At 46.4% G+C, this 12251-nt stretch overlaps 1 protein-coding gene across 2 annotated transcripts in view; it reads right to left on the reverse strand.

Moving 5' to 3' along the window:
- Nucleotides 1–12251, reverse strand: part of MIOS (meiosis regulator for oocyte development) — a 771408-nt gene that overhangs the window by 603595 nt on the left and 155562 nt on the right. The gene's annotated exons all lie outside the window — the stretch shown is intronic.

Below are 12251 nucleotides of genomic sequence, written 5' to 3' on the forward strand. Positions count from 1 at the left end.
TCTGCAAATATAAAACATTTGATGTTAGTAAAGAAGCAAGTTCGAACTACAGCCAAGTCCTCAATTTCCTGACGTGCATTGTCCAAAGTGCACAAAGCGTGTATGGGGATGCAGTACATACTTTCTTATCGAAGGGAACAGCACAGGGATCCTCACAAACTACACCGTCAAAAAAACAATACCAAAGGCCAATTAAATTCAAATTACATTACATAATTTGGGCAGCGAAGTAAAGTGTACGTTTAGAGAGCAGCAAAGCATTAGTTTACAGCATGAAAACGTATTTTTCCAGTGCATGAAATGGAAAGTTATGAACTCATAGCAAACAGTGACACAAGGAAGCATAGGTTTAGACTGAGGAAACGTCAATATCCCCCAGGAGAAACACCAACAGATACGAGATCAATTATGCTCAATTCTGTAGAACGTTTCATGTTTATCACTGTTCAGAAGGATTGTCAGTACTTACTCTTTTGAGGATCTAAGAATCCAATTTAAAGGCACAAACAGTTTACACTTAAGTCTTTGATCAAGCTCTCAAAAGGTACAGTGACTGAGCAGTCAGGCTTAGACTCAGGAGAGGGAAAGCTTGGTGTTAAGTACAATGAGTAAGAGCAATGTCCTTTAAGGAACAGATGTCCACAACGCAAAATAGGAAAATACTTAAGCTTTCTAGACCTAGCCCGAGGGCTGTACTGGTAGTTATGAGCCCTGAAGACCGAGCCAAATGCCAGAAAGCAGCAAAGGCATTGAACAAGGTCTTCAGGGCCCATAACTCTGGAACAGCTAGAGGACGTGGTCTATAAAGCTATTATTTCCCACCAAAATGGGGGTGGGGAGAGAGGCTAAAAATGAATTAAAAAAAGGCAATCTGTCTGGAGTGGTTGATGGTGGGAACTGGCTCGTTCCCAGCAACCACGTAGACAACGTGATGAGCATGGAGGGGCGCGACTTAGAAAGGAGCCAGGCCGCTGCTGGGGGTGGCCCAGCAAGGTATTGGAGTGGCGTGGTGGGGGTCTTGGTGAAGATGCTGGGAAGCATCTGCCAGATGCAGCCCAGCAAATATTATTTAAAGCAATGAGGGGGTGGTCCTATATGCTAACCACCTCATTAAGGCAAGGAGCAGGGGGTTGGGCAGGTGGTTTGATGCCCAGGCCACGCATGTCAGCTGTGACAAGGGGAGGTGCTGCTCCGCTCAGGGCACAGAGCATGGCATGCTCTCTAATCACAGAGATCAGAGGGAGCTCTGAGATCCCTGATGGGAGCGACGCTGACAGCAGGGCTCTCAACGTGTTGCTCCTGTGATCAGAGAGGGCAACATGCTGATGAGAACACTGTCAGCAGCACACTCCCAATGGGAATGATGCAGCACCCCTGTACTGGTCAATTTCCAAGTCATACAGGATTTCAGAGGCATACCAGCTCGCATCGCTTGGAAATTGCCCAATGTGGCAGTGCCACGTCACTCACTGAGGATTAAACGCATATTAAACACAAAAAAAAAAAAGTTCAACACACTACTGGAAAGACAAATCAGTATTAAACTTAAACATATGTACATCCACAGACGGCACCATGACGGGTTACCAACGACTTTAGAACACAGATAGTCTGTCATAGGCATACACTGGAAATTATCTAAAGCAGGGCAGCAAATTTAAGAGTAGTTTTACAAGCTCTAAAATTACTAGTATACCTTAACACATACACAAGCCAATCCTTACACTTTTCAGAGTTAATGTCTGTTGTAGGCATAATCAGGATGGCTTTTCAACACGGAAGAGGTGGTGATCGACAACATACAAGATAGCGCTGCTTGGGCTGATTTCTTGACTGAACCAGAACCTATACATCTATAGTGCTTTCACTCTTGGATGAACTGTTGCTCTGAGGAGACCGGCTCCTTTCACCAGCATTGGGGAAAATATGGACTACTACCTGGGAAATACTGGGTAAAAGGTTACTGTAGAAAGTTCCCAGTTAGCACTCCAGCTATGGAGGTGGCAGACAGCCACTCCCAAAGCCCTAGATGACCATACAGAGGATTCCTTAACCAGACTCCACCATCTACTCCTGCTGAAGTAGCCATTTTTAAATTAAGAACTTTACGAACAATGTAAGGCAATAGAGATAGGGTGCCATCTCAACCCCCAGACTCCGACTTGCAAAAACAACAGCCCCCAGACAGGTAATTGGTGGAGAGGGCTCACAATGGATGAAGATGATGAACTCACAAGATGTGGTTTTGGTGCCTTCACCTGTGATTAGGTCAGGCCCCTGCAGAGAACCTTGGACATGGCGAAGATACCTCGATTTTGGTTCTAGAAGCAAACCGGAGCAGATGATTTGACCCAGGAGAGGACATGCAGCCTCTCAGGGGCTGCGATTTCAGACTTTGTGTTCCAGCTATGGATGCAGGAGTGGGGCTTTGGACTGCTTGGTTTCATCAGTCCAGAGGAGGAAGTTAGTTGGCTCAGGTCTATAACACTGAACAGCTTGGACACTGCAGCAGTCCTCCGGCAAAGGTGGTCCTTTGACTTTTAGATGCTTGGACCTTGTGGTGAGAAATCGAGATGGTCTCCTGGTCCGCTCCTTTTATCCAGAGTTGGGCTGGGGGCAATAGAAGGCACCTATAATATCAAACAGGTGGATGCTGTCCAATTAGACGCAATATGTGACAGGGTCACCTCACAACCAGCTCAGCAACAGGACATACCCTGGCTGAAGTGTGGATTGCGACCAGCCAGTTCAAGACCCAGTGCAGGCCAGTTCATTTAAAGCACGAACCGGGAGTTCAAGGCTGCACCACAGCAAAATTGCATATTCCGTATATGGCACTTTCAAACTTGAACCTTAAGGAAGATTACTGTTACGTGCTGGTGCTGTGGAATCCTGAGTGGTGGAATGTTGGTGTGGAGTGTTTGTCCTTTGAGTGTGGAAGTTCTTAGAGGACAGCTGGAGAGAGCGCGAGTGAGCGGTGTGGATGGGCCAGTGATTCTTCCCTATGTACTTGATGAACTCATCTGTACATCTGGGCCCAATAAACATACTTGTAACTTAACCCCACTGTGGTTACTTCACTGGCAACAAAGATTTCCTTGCCAGGACCAAGAGCTGAAGAGGGGGGAGCGGCAGGTGGAATACATTGCCCCCAAAAGTTACCCATCCACCAGCAACCCTAGTTAGGGTATCTTGCAGGCCGGTCAGTGCGGGGAGGTGGTGTCAGGCGACCTGACGTTTCGGTTTCTCCAAGTGGGGCGGACAGTGGAGCGGAAGGAAGCCCCGGAGGAGTCCTCTGGCCGGGTGGCGCAGGAAGAGCTCTTCTCCTGCAGATACGGCCAGTTAATCGGGGCAGAACAAAGAGCGGAGCAGCAGAGGTGTGGTGGTGTGGCAGGAGCCAGACACCTGCATCCATTGGGGGCTTTTGGCATTCTGAGCCTTGGGGGTGCAGGAAGAGTGCATCCTCTGTCTAGGGAATACTTGCAGTTCACGGTGCAAGGAGCAGCGCATTGCTGTGGTCATGGTGGCGCAGCAACAGGATCCCCTGCCTGGAGGATATCCTTGGTGCAGTGACCAAGGAGCAGACAGTGTGAGGGACATATTGTCGGCATTGCTGTGGGCCGGGTGGCGCAGCAACAGAAGGCCAGAGTGTGAAGTAAAGGGCATGGCAGTGAGCAGCATATACGCAAGGGACAGCAGTGTTTCCCCTTCCGATCCGGCAACCGAAAAGTTGACGTCATCGGCGCGGGTGCATGCGTGCCAACCATGTCAGCTGAATGCAACGCTGTACTGGAACGCAGCGCGAGTCCTATAAATGTTGTGGAGCGCAGCGTTCTTACACCAGGCATGGAACACGGTGTGCGTCCCCCTTTGCGTTCTTTTCCCTGTATTGGCGATTTGTCTGCCTGTGATTCTCTGAGCCGGGAGCAGAAGCATTCACAGCAAGGCCGGGCACAGTAACAGAGGCAGGATCAGTCACGGCAGGGCCTGGAGCAGGAACTGAGGGGCCTGGTGTCATGTTGAATTATGTTAAAGCTGCAAGAGCTAGGAAGAGGGGGCATCCGGTTTCCCTGGTTGGTGAATCTGCAGATGGTGGTCTGGGCATGGAGTGTTCTACTGTGGAGTGTAGTCTGGAGAGTGAGCGGAAGAGGCGCTGTTTCTCTGTGGGTCCATGGACAAATGGAAGTGTCACATCTGTACAGTGGTTAAATCTTCGGGTGAGGAGTTCTGCAGAAGGTGCAGTAGTTTTGTAGACATTTATCTCCAGCTGAAGGTTCTCAACTTGTCTGGAGACTAAGTAACGTGGTTGTCTAGGTGAGGACGGTGATTTCCTTGTTGTGAGTTGGTGTTGTGGCATCTTGTTTAGTGTTGGTAGTGGGGTGGACATGAGTTGATGTTGTTTAGTGCTGGTTAGAGTTGGGGTGAGTGTTCGTGTTGTGGCCCTTGTTACCCCACTAGTGTCCAGTATGTTTGCTTTTGGTGATGTGTTTCCCACAGTTTTCATGCCTAATGCATACTTTCTTCCCAGGGGGAAAACCTTGGACTTGTGGGTGTGGAGTATTTAAATCATGGGACGCTCCGTGTTTGTTTTTTGCGGGGAATGTACATGTCTTTAGGAGTTAATTGGTTGAGGTTTACACAGTTTTCCGTCCTTTAATGTGTATTTCCTTTCGAGGGGGCACATTCTGGACATGTAGGTGCAGGGTATGTCCTCATTGTTAGGGCGATCATTCCTTGCTGGACGCCCATTGGCATTTTTGTACTAATATTGTTGTGTTAGTATGTCCCTATTTGTTGTGTGACTAGTGTGCATTGTGGCATTAATTGTGACTGTTTGGTACAGTCGGTGAGGTTGTGTTTGAGATGTGTGCAGTGTTGTGCTGTTGGTCACAGCAGGTATTTTTAGCTGCTGGTTACAGCTGTGGTCTTGACTGTTGGTTGCAGTCAGTCAGGTTATGTTTCTGGTAAAAAGCTGTTGGTTAAAGCTAGTGTGACTGTTGGACACAGTCGCGGATGTGTGTGGTGCTAAGCTGTTGGTTACAGCCGGAGTTGTGCTGTTGGTTACAGCGGTGTGTGCTGTTGGTTACAGCCGGAACTTTGAGTGTTGGCTGCAGTCAGGGAGGTTATATTTGGGGTTAATCCTGTTGGCTGCAGTTAGTGTGACTGTCGTGTGTGCGGTGCTAAGCTGTTGGTTACAGCAGGTATTTTTAGCTGTTGGTTACAGCTAGGGTTGACTGCGGTGGGCAGTGTTGTGCTTTTGGTTACAGCAGGTATTTTAGCAGTTGGTTACAGCTAGTGTTGACTGTTGGTTACAGTCAGGTGGTCTAATGTGGTATTATATAAATTGTCCTTGGTTTAAGGTGACGTGTTAAGTTGGCGCATTCCCACTGTTAGGCAAGTTATAATTCCTGTGTCCGGTGTACTGTATGGGTTGTCTACATTTTGCAGTGTTTGCAAAGGTGTTGTGTTCTGTGGAGGTGTGCAACATTTTATCGCAGTAGGCATTTGTTATCTGCATGTTTATCCATCATCCATCGTAGGTGGGTTATGTTGGTGCACATAAATCTTCCCTGCCGTAACATGTTCTGGTTTATACACTGCCAGTTAGGATTTGTGGTTATGGTTCCGATTTGCCTTTGAGGCGGTTGCAGTTTGGCTAATAGTGTAGTCGAGGGTGACTCCGTAGCTGCAGTAGACTGCTTTTGCTGTAGGTTTGATCTGCAAGTTGTTGGATGCAATTTGTGTTTTCAGCTAACAGGTTCGGTTCAGCAATGTTTCCTTGAAGTTTGGGTTAACTAATGTGGCTGGGGGGAAAAGTGTTGTAATCTGCTGGTGCTATGGAGTGTTTGTCCTTTGAGTGCAGAGGTTCTAAGAGGACAGTTGGGGTGGGAGAAGCGAGAGAGGGAAAGAGCGAGAGAAAGGGTGGGAAAGAGCGAGAGAAAGAGAGAGGGAAAGAGCGAGAGAAAGAGAGGGAAAGAGCGAGAGAAAGAGAGAGGAAAGAGCGAGAGAAAGAGCGAGAGAGAGCGAGAGAAAGAGCGAGAGAGAGCAAGGGAAAGAGCGAGAGAGAGCGAGGGAAATAGCGAGGGAAAGAGCAAGAGAGAGAGCGCGAGAGAGAGCGAGAGAGAGCGCGAGAGAGCAAGAGCCAGCGAGAGAGAGCGAGCGAAAGAGATGTGTGGATGGGCCAGTGATTCTTCCCTATGTACTTGACAAACTTACCTGCACATCTGGGCCCAATAAACATACTTGTAACTTACCTGGTTCCTGCGTGATGTGTGGTGGAAGGACCCCACCTTCGATACTTCAATGACCAACAAAGAATATGGCACAAGAACAGGATAGATGATACTCAAAAAGGAATGTGCGTGGTAAAAAATAAAGGTGCACAGCTATTCACAGAGAAAAGGCTAAAAAGAATTAAAATAAATAAACTCACTGCCACCAGCCCGTCCAGTACACATTACAAATGTAAATAGGATTTAACTTAAAGAAAGGTTAAAGGGACATAAAGCGTCCTTGTAGCATGCAACTGATGGTGCTGTGTGATGCAGTGTGCAAAGAAAGGTGATATATAAATAGAGACGCATGAGTGGAGCAGTTGAGGGAGCAGTTGAGGGATCAAAACCAGGTCACTTACCCCAAAGCAGATATACAAGAGGACTCGCTCAAAGTCAATAGAAGGGAGATGAGAAAAAGAAAAAAAAACCTTTGTAACAGTCACTGGCTAAATGCGAGTTTCGGGAGAAAGGGTTTTTGTGTTTTGAAAAAAAATGTTTTCAATCTTCTTTTGTTACACTCTTTTGCCTGTTACAACACCACATAATCATTCTAAAAAGAAAGCATTTGTAACCTAATATTATGTAAAAGTGTTAGGCTAGTTTCAGTGGCCTGTATGGTCAAAATTGGTCTAGACGTGCACCCTCCGCACTGACGAGGTTGCTGCAAATAAGACATAAATAATATGTGATCTGTGACTTATTTTAGAGAGACAAGACATCATGAATGGATTGACAACAACACAATGAAAACAACCTCATGTCAGAGGCAGCTAAAGACGCTTCAAGTGCAGACACCGAAGGATGAACTTTGTGTAGCCTCTTCAGTACATCAAAAAGAGCTCTTTCATCCCTCAAAGGCCTATTTTTGCCATCGGAGATACTGTCAAGCTCTTTAAGGGTCCAGTATTAGGCATGAATGATGCATTCCTACAATTTCAAGTCCAGCCGCATAAAGCTACGCAAGCTGAATCCTCCGCCTTCAAATGAGCAATAAACAGGATTTGTGTTATGGCCACTTGCCGATGGTTTGGCGAGTAATCTAGTAGCGGAAACAAAATCATGTCTACTCCCTCGTCTGATCTTTTTCATCCATGATTCTACACGAGAAAAGCACTGCTCAATTTACAGCAATAAGTGAAGCTTTCAAATGTGAAGTGAAGACTGGGAGACTTTTAGCTGAAACTCCAAAGTGTTACCTCTGTGATCCTGATCTTCACCACAGCAAGACTTCTGGCTCTGCATAAAGCACTCAGAATACTAATAGTTTTATTTTTAAGGATGAGACTTTCCAGGACCTATAATTAAGGATGAGGTTCTGATGTTTAATAGCACTGGCTCAGTTCAGTATAACATGTTGCACATTTCTGTACTGGCAGAGAGCCCCTGAGCTGTGACTCTACACAGTGAGTTAAGCTGAGATGAACAAGTTACTTACTCATGGTAACATTCTTCCGACTGGATGTTCCTCCCATGTATTCCTCATTGTTAGGCAAGATTGTATGTAGTAACCCTGTGGGAGACTACACCAGCCTTGTCCTCTTGTTAATAGGTAACCCACAAGTTGGTAAGTGACTGAGCAGCCAGACTTCGCTCAAGCGGGGTAAATTTGAGCTTTAGAGATGCAACATAGAGATTCACAATCACAAGTATCCAAATAACACTTATACTCAAGGTTTTCTAGGAAAATAATTATTTATTTAACGATCAGTTTTAAATAAGCCTTCTTTAGGAAGGGCAAAATGCAACAATAAAAATGCACTTCACAAAACTTCCTCAGATTTAAGATAAGCAAGTAGATAACCTTTTGAGATGTCGCACAATTACTAGGACACTGTGGACATTGATATATCACTTTTTACCCTTAATACAATGCTGAGGTTGTGGAAAAGGAAAAGGTTAGGGAGGAAAAAGGTTAGCAGGTTCTCAGAGCATGTGAATACTTTTCAATCTCCTAATGGAGTCTAGATTAGACCTTTCCCAGCAATACAAGTTAAATGTATGCACCACGTATGAGGGACAGTTAAAACCAACGTCAATGGGTCAGAAGAATCTTCAGGGAGCCAGTACAGCCAAAGTCAATTTGCACAACGTCTAGGGAGCTGAGGTACTTCTTCAGAGAGCACAAACGTCTTGCACAATGTTTTAAGAGAGTTTGTAGAAAAAGAATCACTGTTAGGCCATAAGCGGTTAGGCTTGTGAAGGGCAGGGTTGCAAGCAACTCTGCAGAAGAACAAGTTACTTACCAACTGTAACGTTCTTTCGACTGGATGTTCCTCCCACGTATTCCTCATCTTAAGATAATTCGTTATCTCCAGCTTTGCTGCTTCTGAAAAAATGTTTTCTCTCGGCAGAGGGCGCTGTGCTCGAGGTCGTGGCGTCGATTATCCCTCGACGGACTCGTACTCTGTCGACGTCACCGATGGTATAAATAGCTCGAGCCGCGCCCGTTGCTTCAGTTCTGTTTTTTCAATGAAACTTATAGGAGGAACACCCAAGCTTGCCCCATAACTGATGCACTTTTCGTGAGAGGAAAGTGTAAGAAAACAAACTGTACTGTGGGGTAGGATGGGAGGGTCCATGAGGAATACATGGGAGGAACATCCACTCGAAAGAATGTTACAGTTGGTAAGTAACTTGTTCTTTGAATGGATTGTGTCCTCCCACGTATTCCTCATCTTATGATAGACTCCCATAGCAGTGGCAATTTTGGACGTGGGAGTACCAATTACAGTTTTCATGTACAGAATGCAGAACTGCTTTGGCAAATAACCCCTCATTGGAGGAGGCAGTAGCCAACAGTAATGCTTGATAAAAGTATGCATTGTTTTGCAAGTTGTAGCTGCACAAATATCTGCTGCCGGGACTCCCCTCTTTAAAGCCTTAGAAGTAGCCATTCCCCTTGTAGAATGAGCTCGAAGCCCATCTGGTGGGTCTTTTCCCGCCAATCTGTAACATTCAATTATGGCCAAAATGATCCAGCGGGATATGGTCGGTTTTGTTACTGATAAACCCAGTTTATGACCAGTATAACACACAAATAATTGGTCATCTTGTCGTAATTTAGACATCCTCGATATGTAAAAACTAAGAGCCCTCTTGGAATCTAGTCTATGCAGTCTCTCCTCTTCCTTGCCCAAATGAGGAGGATGATAAAATGTTGGTAGTATTATTTTTTGAGACAAATGGAAGTCCGAAACTACCTTTGGTAAAAAGGAAGGTTTAACTTTAAGGACTACCTTATCCTTATAAAAAATAGTATATGGTGGTTTGCATGAGAGAGCCTGAAGTTCACTAACCCTGCGGGCTAATGATAGAGCCACAAGAAGGACAGTTTTTAGTGTTAAAAGCCTCAATGGACAGGAGTGCAGAGGCTCAAAAGGTATGCAAACCAAGAATTTTAGTACTAAATTTAAATCCCAAGTTGGGAAATGAAAAGGTACTGGAGGGTATACGTTAGTAAGCCCTTTTAAGAATTGAATTATTAATGTTATTTTGAAATATGAAACCTCTTCCGAGGTGCGCTTGAAAATGGACAGCGCAGCAAGGTATCCTTTGATTGTTCCTATCTGGAGCCCCATATTAGCTAAATGTAAAAGAAAAGAGAGCACTACTGGAGTGCCACATTGAAAACGGTCCACATCCTTATCTTTGCACCAGTTACTAAACCTGTTCCAGCGACATCGGTACAAAGATTTTGTTGCTGGCCTTCTGGCCGAAAGCAAAACTTCCATTACGTCATCTGGAATATCCCAATCCTTGTATCTCAACCTCTCAGAAACCAGGCGTGAAGGTTGAGTGTCTTGACCTCTGGATGGAGAACCCGACCTTCCTCTTGCGAGAGAAGATCCTCTCTTTGCGAAAGACGTATTTGGAGGGCAGATGGACATGTCTAGAAGGTCCGGGTACCACGTCCTCCTGGCCCAATCCGGGACAATTAGGATCATGGTTTTCCTGAACTTTCTCAACCTCCTGATTACTTGAGGAATCACGGGGACTGGGGGAAACGCATACAGTAGTGGAAACTTCCACTCCACTACGAATGCGTCTCCCAGAGCTCTTCTTTGAGGAAATTCCCTTGAGCAGTACTGATCACACTTCCGGTTGATCTCGGTGGTGAACATATCCACTTGAGGGGTTCCCCAAAGGGCGAAGATCTCCAGAAGGACTTCCTGAGCTAGCTCCCACTCGTGGGAGACTGTGCTTTGCCTGCTCAGAGCGTCTGCCGCCGTGTTCTTCTTTCCATCTAGGTGAATTGCCGATAGAGAGATTCCCTCTCGTATTGCCCAGAACCAGAGCTGCATTGCCTCTCTGCACAGTGGTAGTGACCCTACACCTCCTCTCTTGTTGTGATAGTACATGGCCACTGTATTGTCCGTCATTATCAGGACATTCTTGCCCTGTACAGAGGGCAGAAAGGCCTTCAGCGTTAGTCTGATTGCCCTCAGCTCCAAAAGGTTGATGTGTAGTTTGGACTCCGATGGAGACCAACATCCGCTGATTGTCAGATTGTTGGTGTGTGCTCCCCACCCTGTGAGCGAGGCGTCCGTCACTACTGTTATCTCCAGCTATGGTTGCAAAAAAGATTCTCCCTTGAGAATGTTGTCATGCAAGCCCACCATAGAAGATTCTGAGCAACTGCGCTCGGGACTTGCAGAAGATCCGACATATTCCCTGAGAACTGGGACCACTGAGGTTTGAGTGCCCATTGAAGGGATCTCATTCTCAACCCGGCCTCTGGTACCAGGAAAATGCAGGATGCCATGAGGCCGAGCAACCTGAGAAAATCGAAGGCCGGTAGACGTTGGGCATTCTGGAACTTTGTTACCATCTGCTGAATGTGGAGAGCTCTCACTTCAGGAGGCGAGGCTTTTCCCGAGGAAGTATCCAAGACTGCTCCGATAAACTGGAGTTTTTGGGATGGTGTCATATGGGACTTCTTGAAATTGAGGGAGAAGCCCAATTTGTGGAGAAAATGGCAGGTGATCGAAAGATGTTTCTGAGCTTGTATTGGAGAACTTGCTCTGATCAACCAGTCGTCCAGTTAGGGATATATGTGAATACCTCCTCTCCTGAGACTCGCTGCCACAACTGCCAACAGTTTGGTGAAAACCCTTGGGGCAGAGGTCAACCCGAATGGCAGAACTCGAAACTGATAATGAGAATTGCCAATCGCGAACCTCAGGTACTTTCTGTGCTTTGGATGTATTGGCACATGAAAGTTAGCATCCTGAAGGTCCTTTGATACCAACCAATCTTGGAGTTGGAGAGCCTGAAGGATCTGAGAAAGAGTCACCATCTTGAACGTGTCCTTCCTGAGGAACTTGTTCAAGTTTCTCAAGTCCAAGATGGGTCTCAGTCCTCCATCCTTTTTTGGAATGTGAAAGTATAGGGAGTACCAACCCCTGTTCCTTTCTGCTACAGGTACCTGTTCTATGGCACCTTTCTCTAGCAGGGTTAACATTTTCTGCAACAGGAGCGGATCTGGAATTTTGACGGAGTTGGCTCCCGGTGGATGATTTGGAGGCCTTTTTTAGGAAGGGGAGACAGTAACCTTGGGCTACTGTTTCCAGTGTCCAAGCATCTGAGGTAATGCCCCGCCATTCCTTCAGATGCTGAGAGATCCTGCGTCCCACTGGTGTTTTGTGCAACAAGGTCTCTGAGGGATTTGGAGGCGGCTGCAGGAATGGCTGAGGGCACAGATGCCGCTCCTGAGGCTGATTTTGCACCTCTTCCTCGTGCTCCACGAGGGAAATTTCTTTTGCCGCTTTGAGAAGCCTGTTCTCTTCCTCTACTAAATGAGGAGTAGTAACGAAAACAACGACCCCTCCAGGAAGATGAGCCGGAATAGGGTTTTAGAGGCTGGCGCATGGAGGCGCTAATCGATTTAGCTGCTGCTTTCGAGGTCTGAAGTTTTTCTAGGCTTTCATCAGCCTTACTGCCAAACAGCCTCGAGCCATCAAAGGGCATGTTAAGAAG

This window comes from Ambystoma mexicanum, chromosome 2q (assembly GCF_040938575.1).
Source record: "Ambystoma mexicanum isolate Mex_15411 chromosome 2q, UKY_AmexF1_1, whole genome shotgun sequence".
NCBI classification, from domain to species: domain Eukaryota; kingdom Metazoa; phylum Chordata; class Amphibia; order Caudata; family Ambystomatidae; genus Ambystoma; species Ambystoma mexicanum.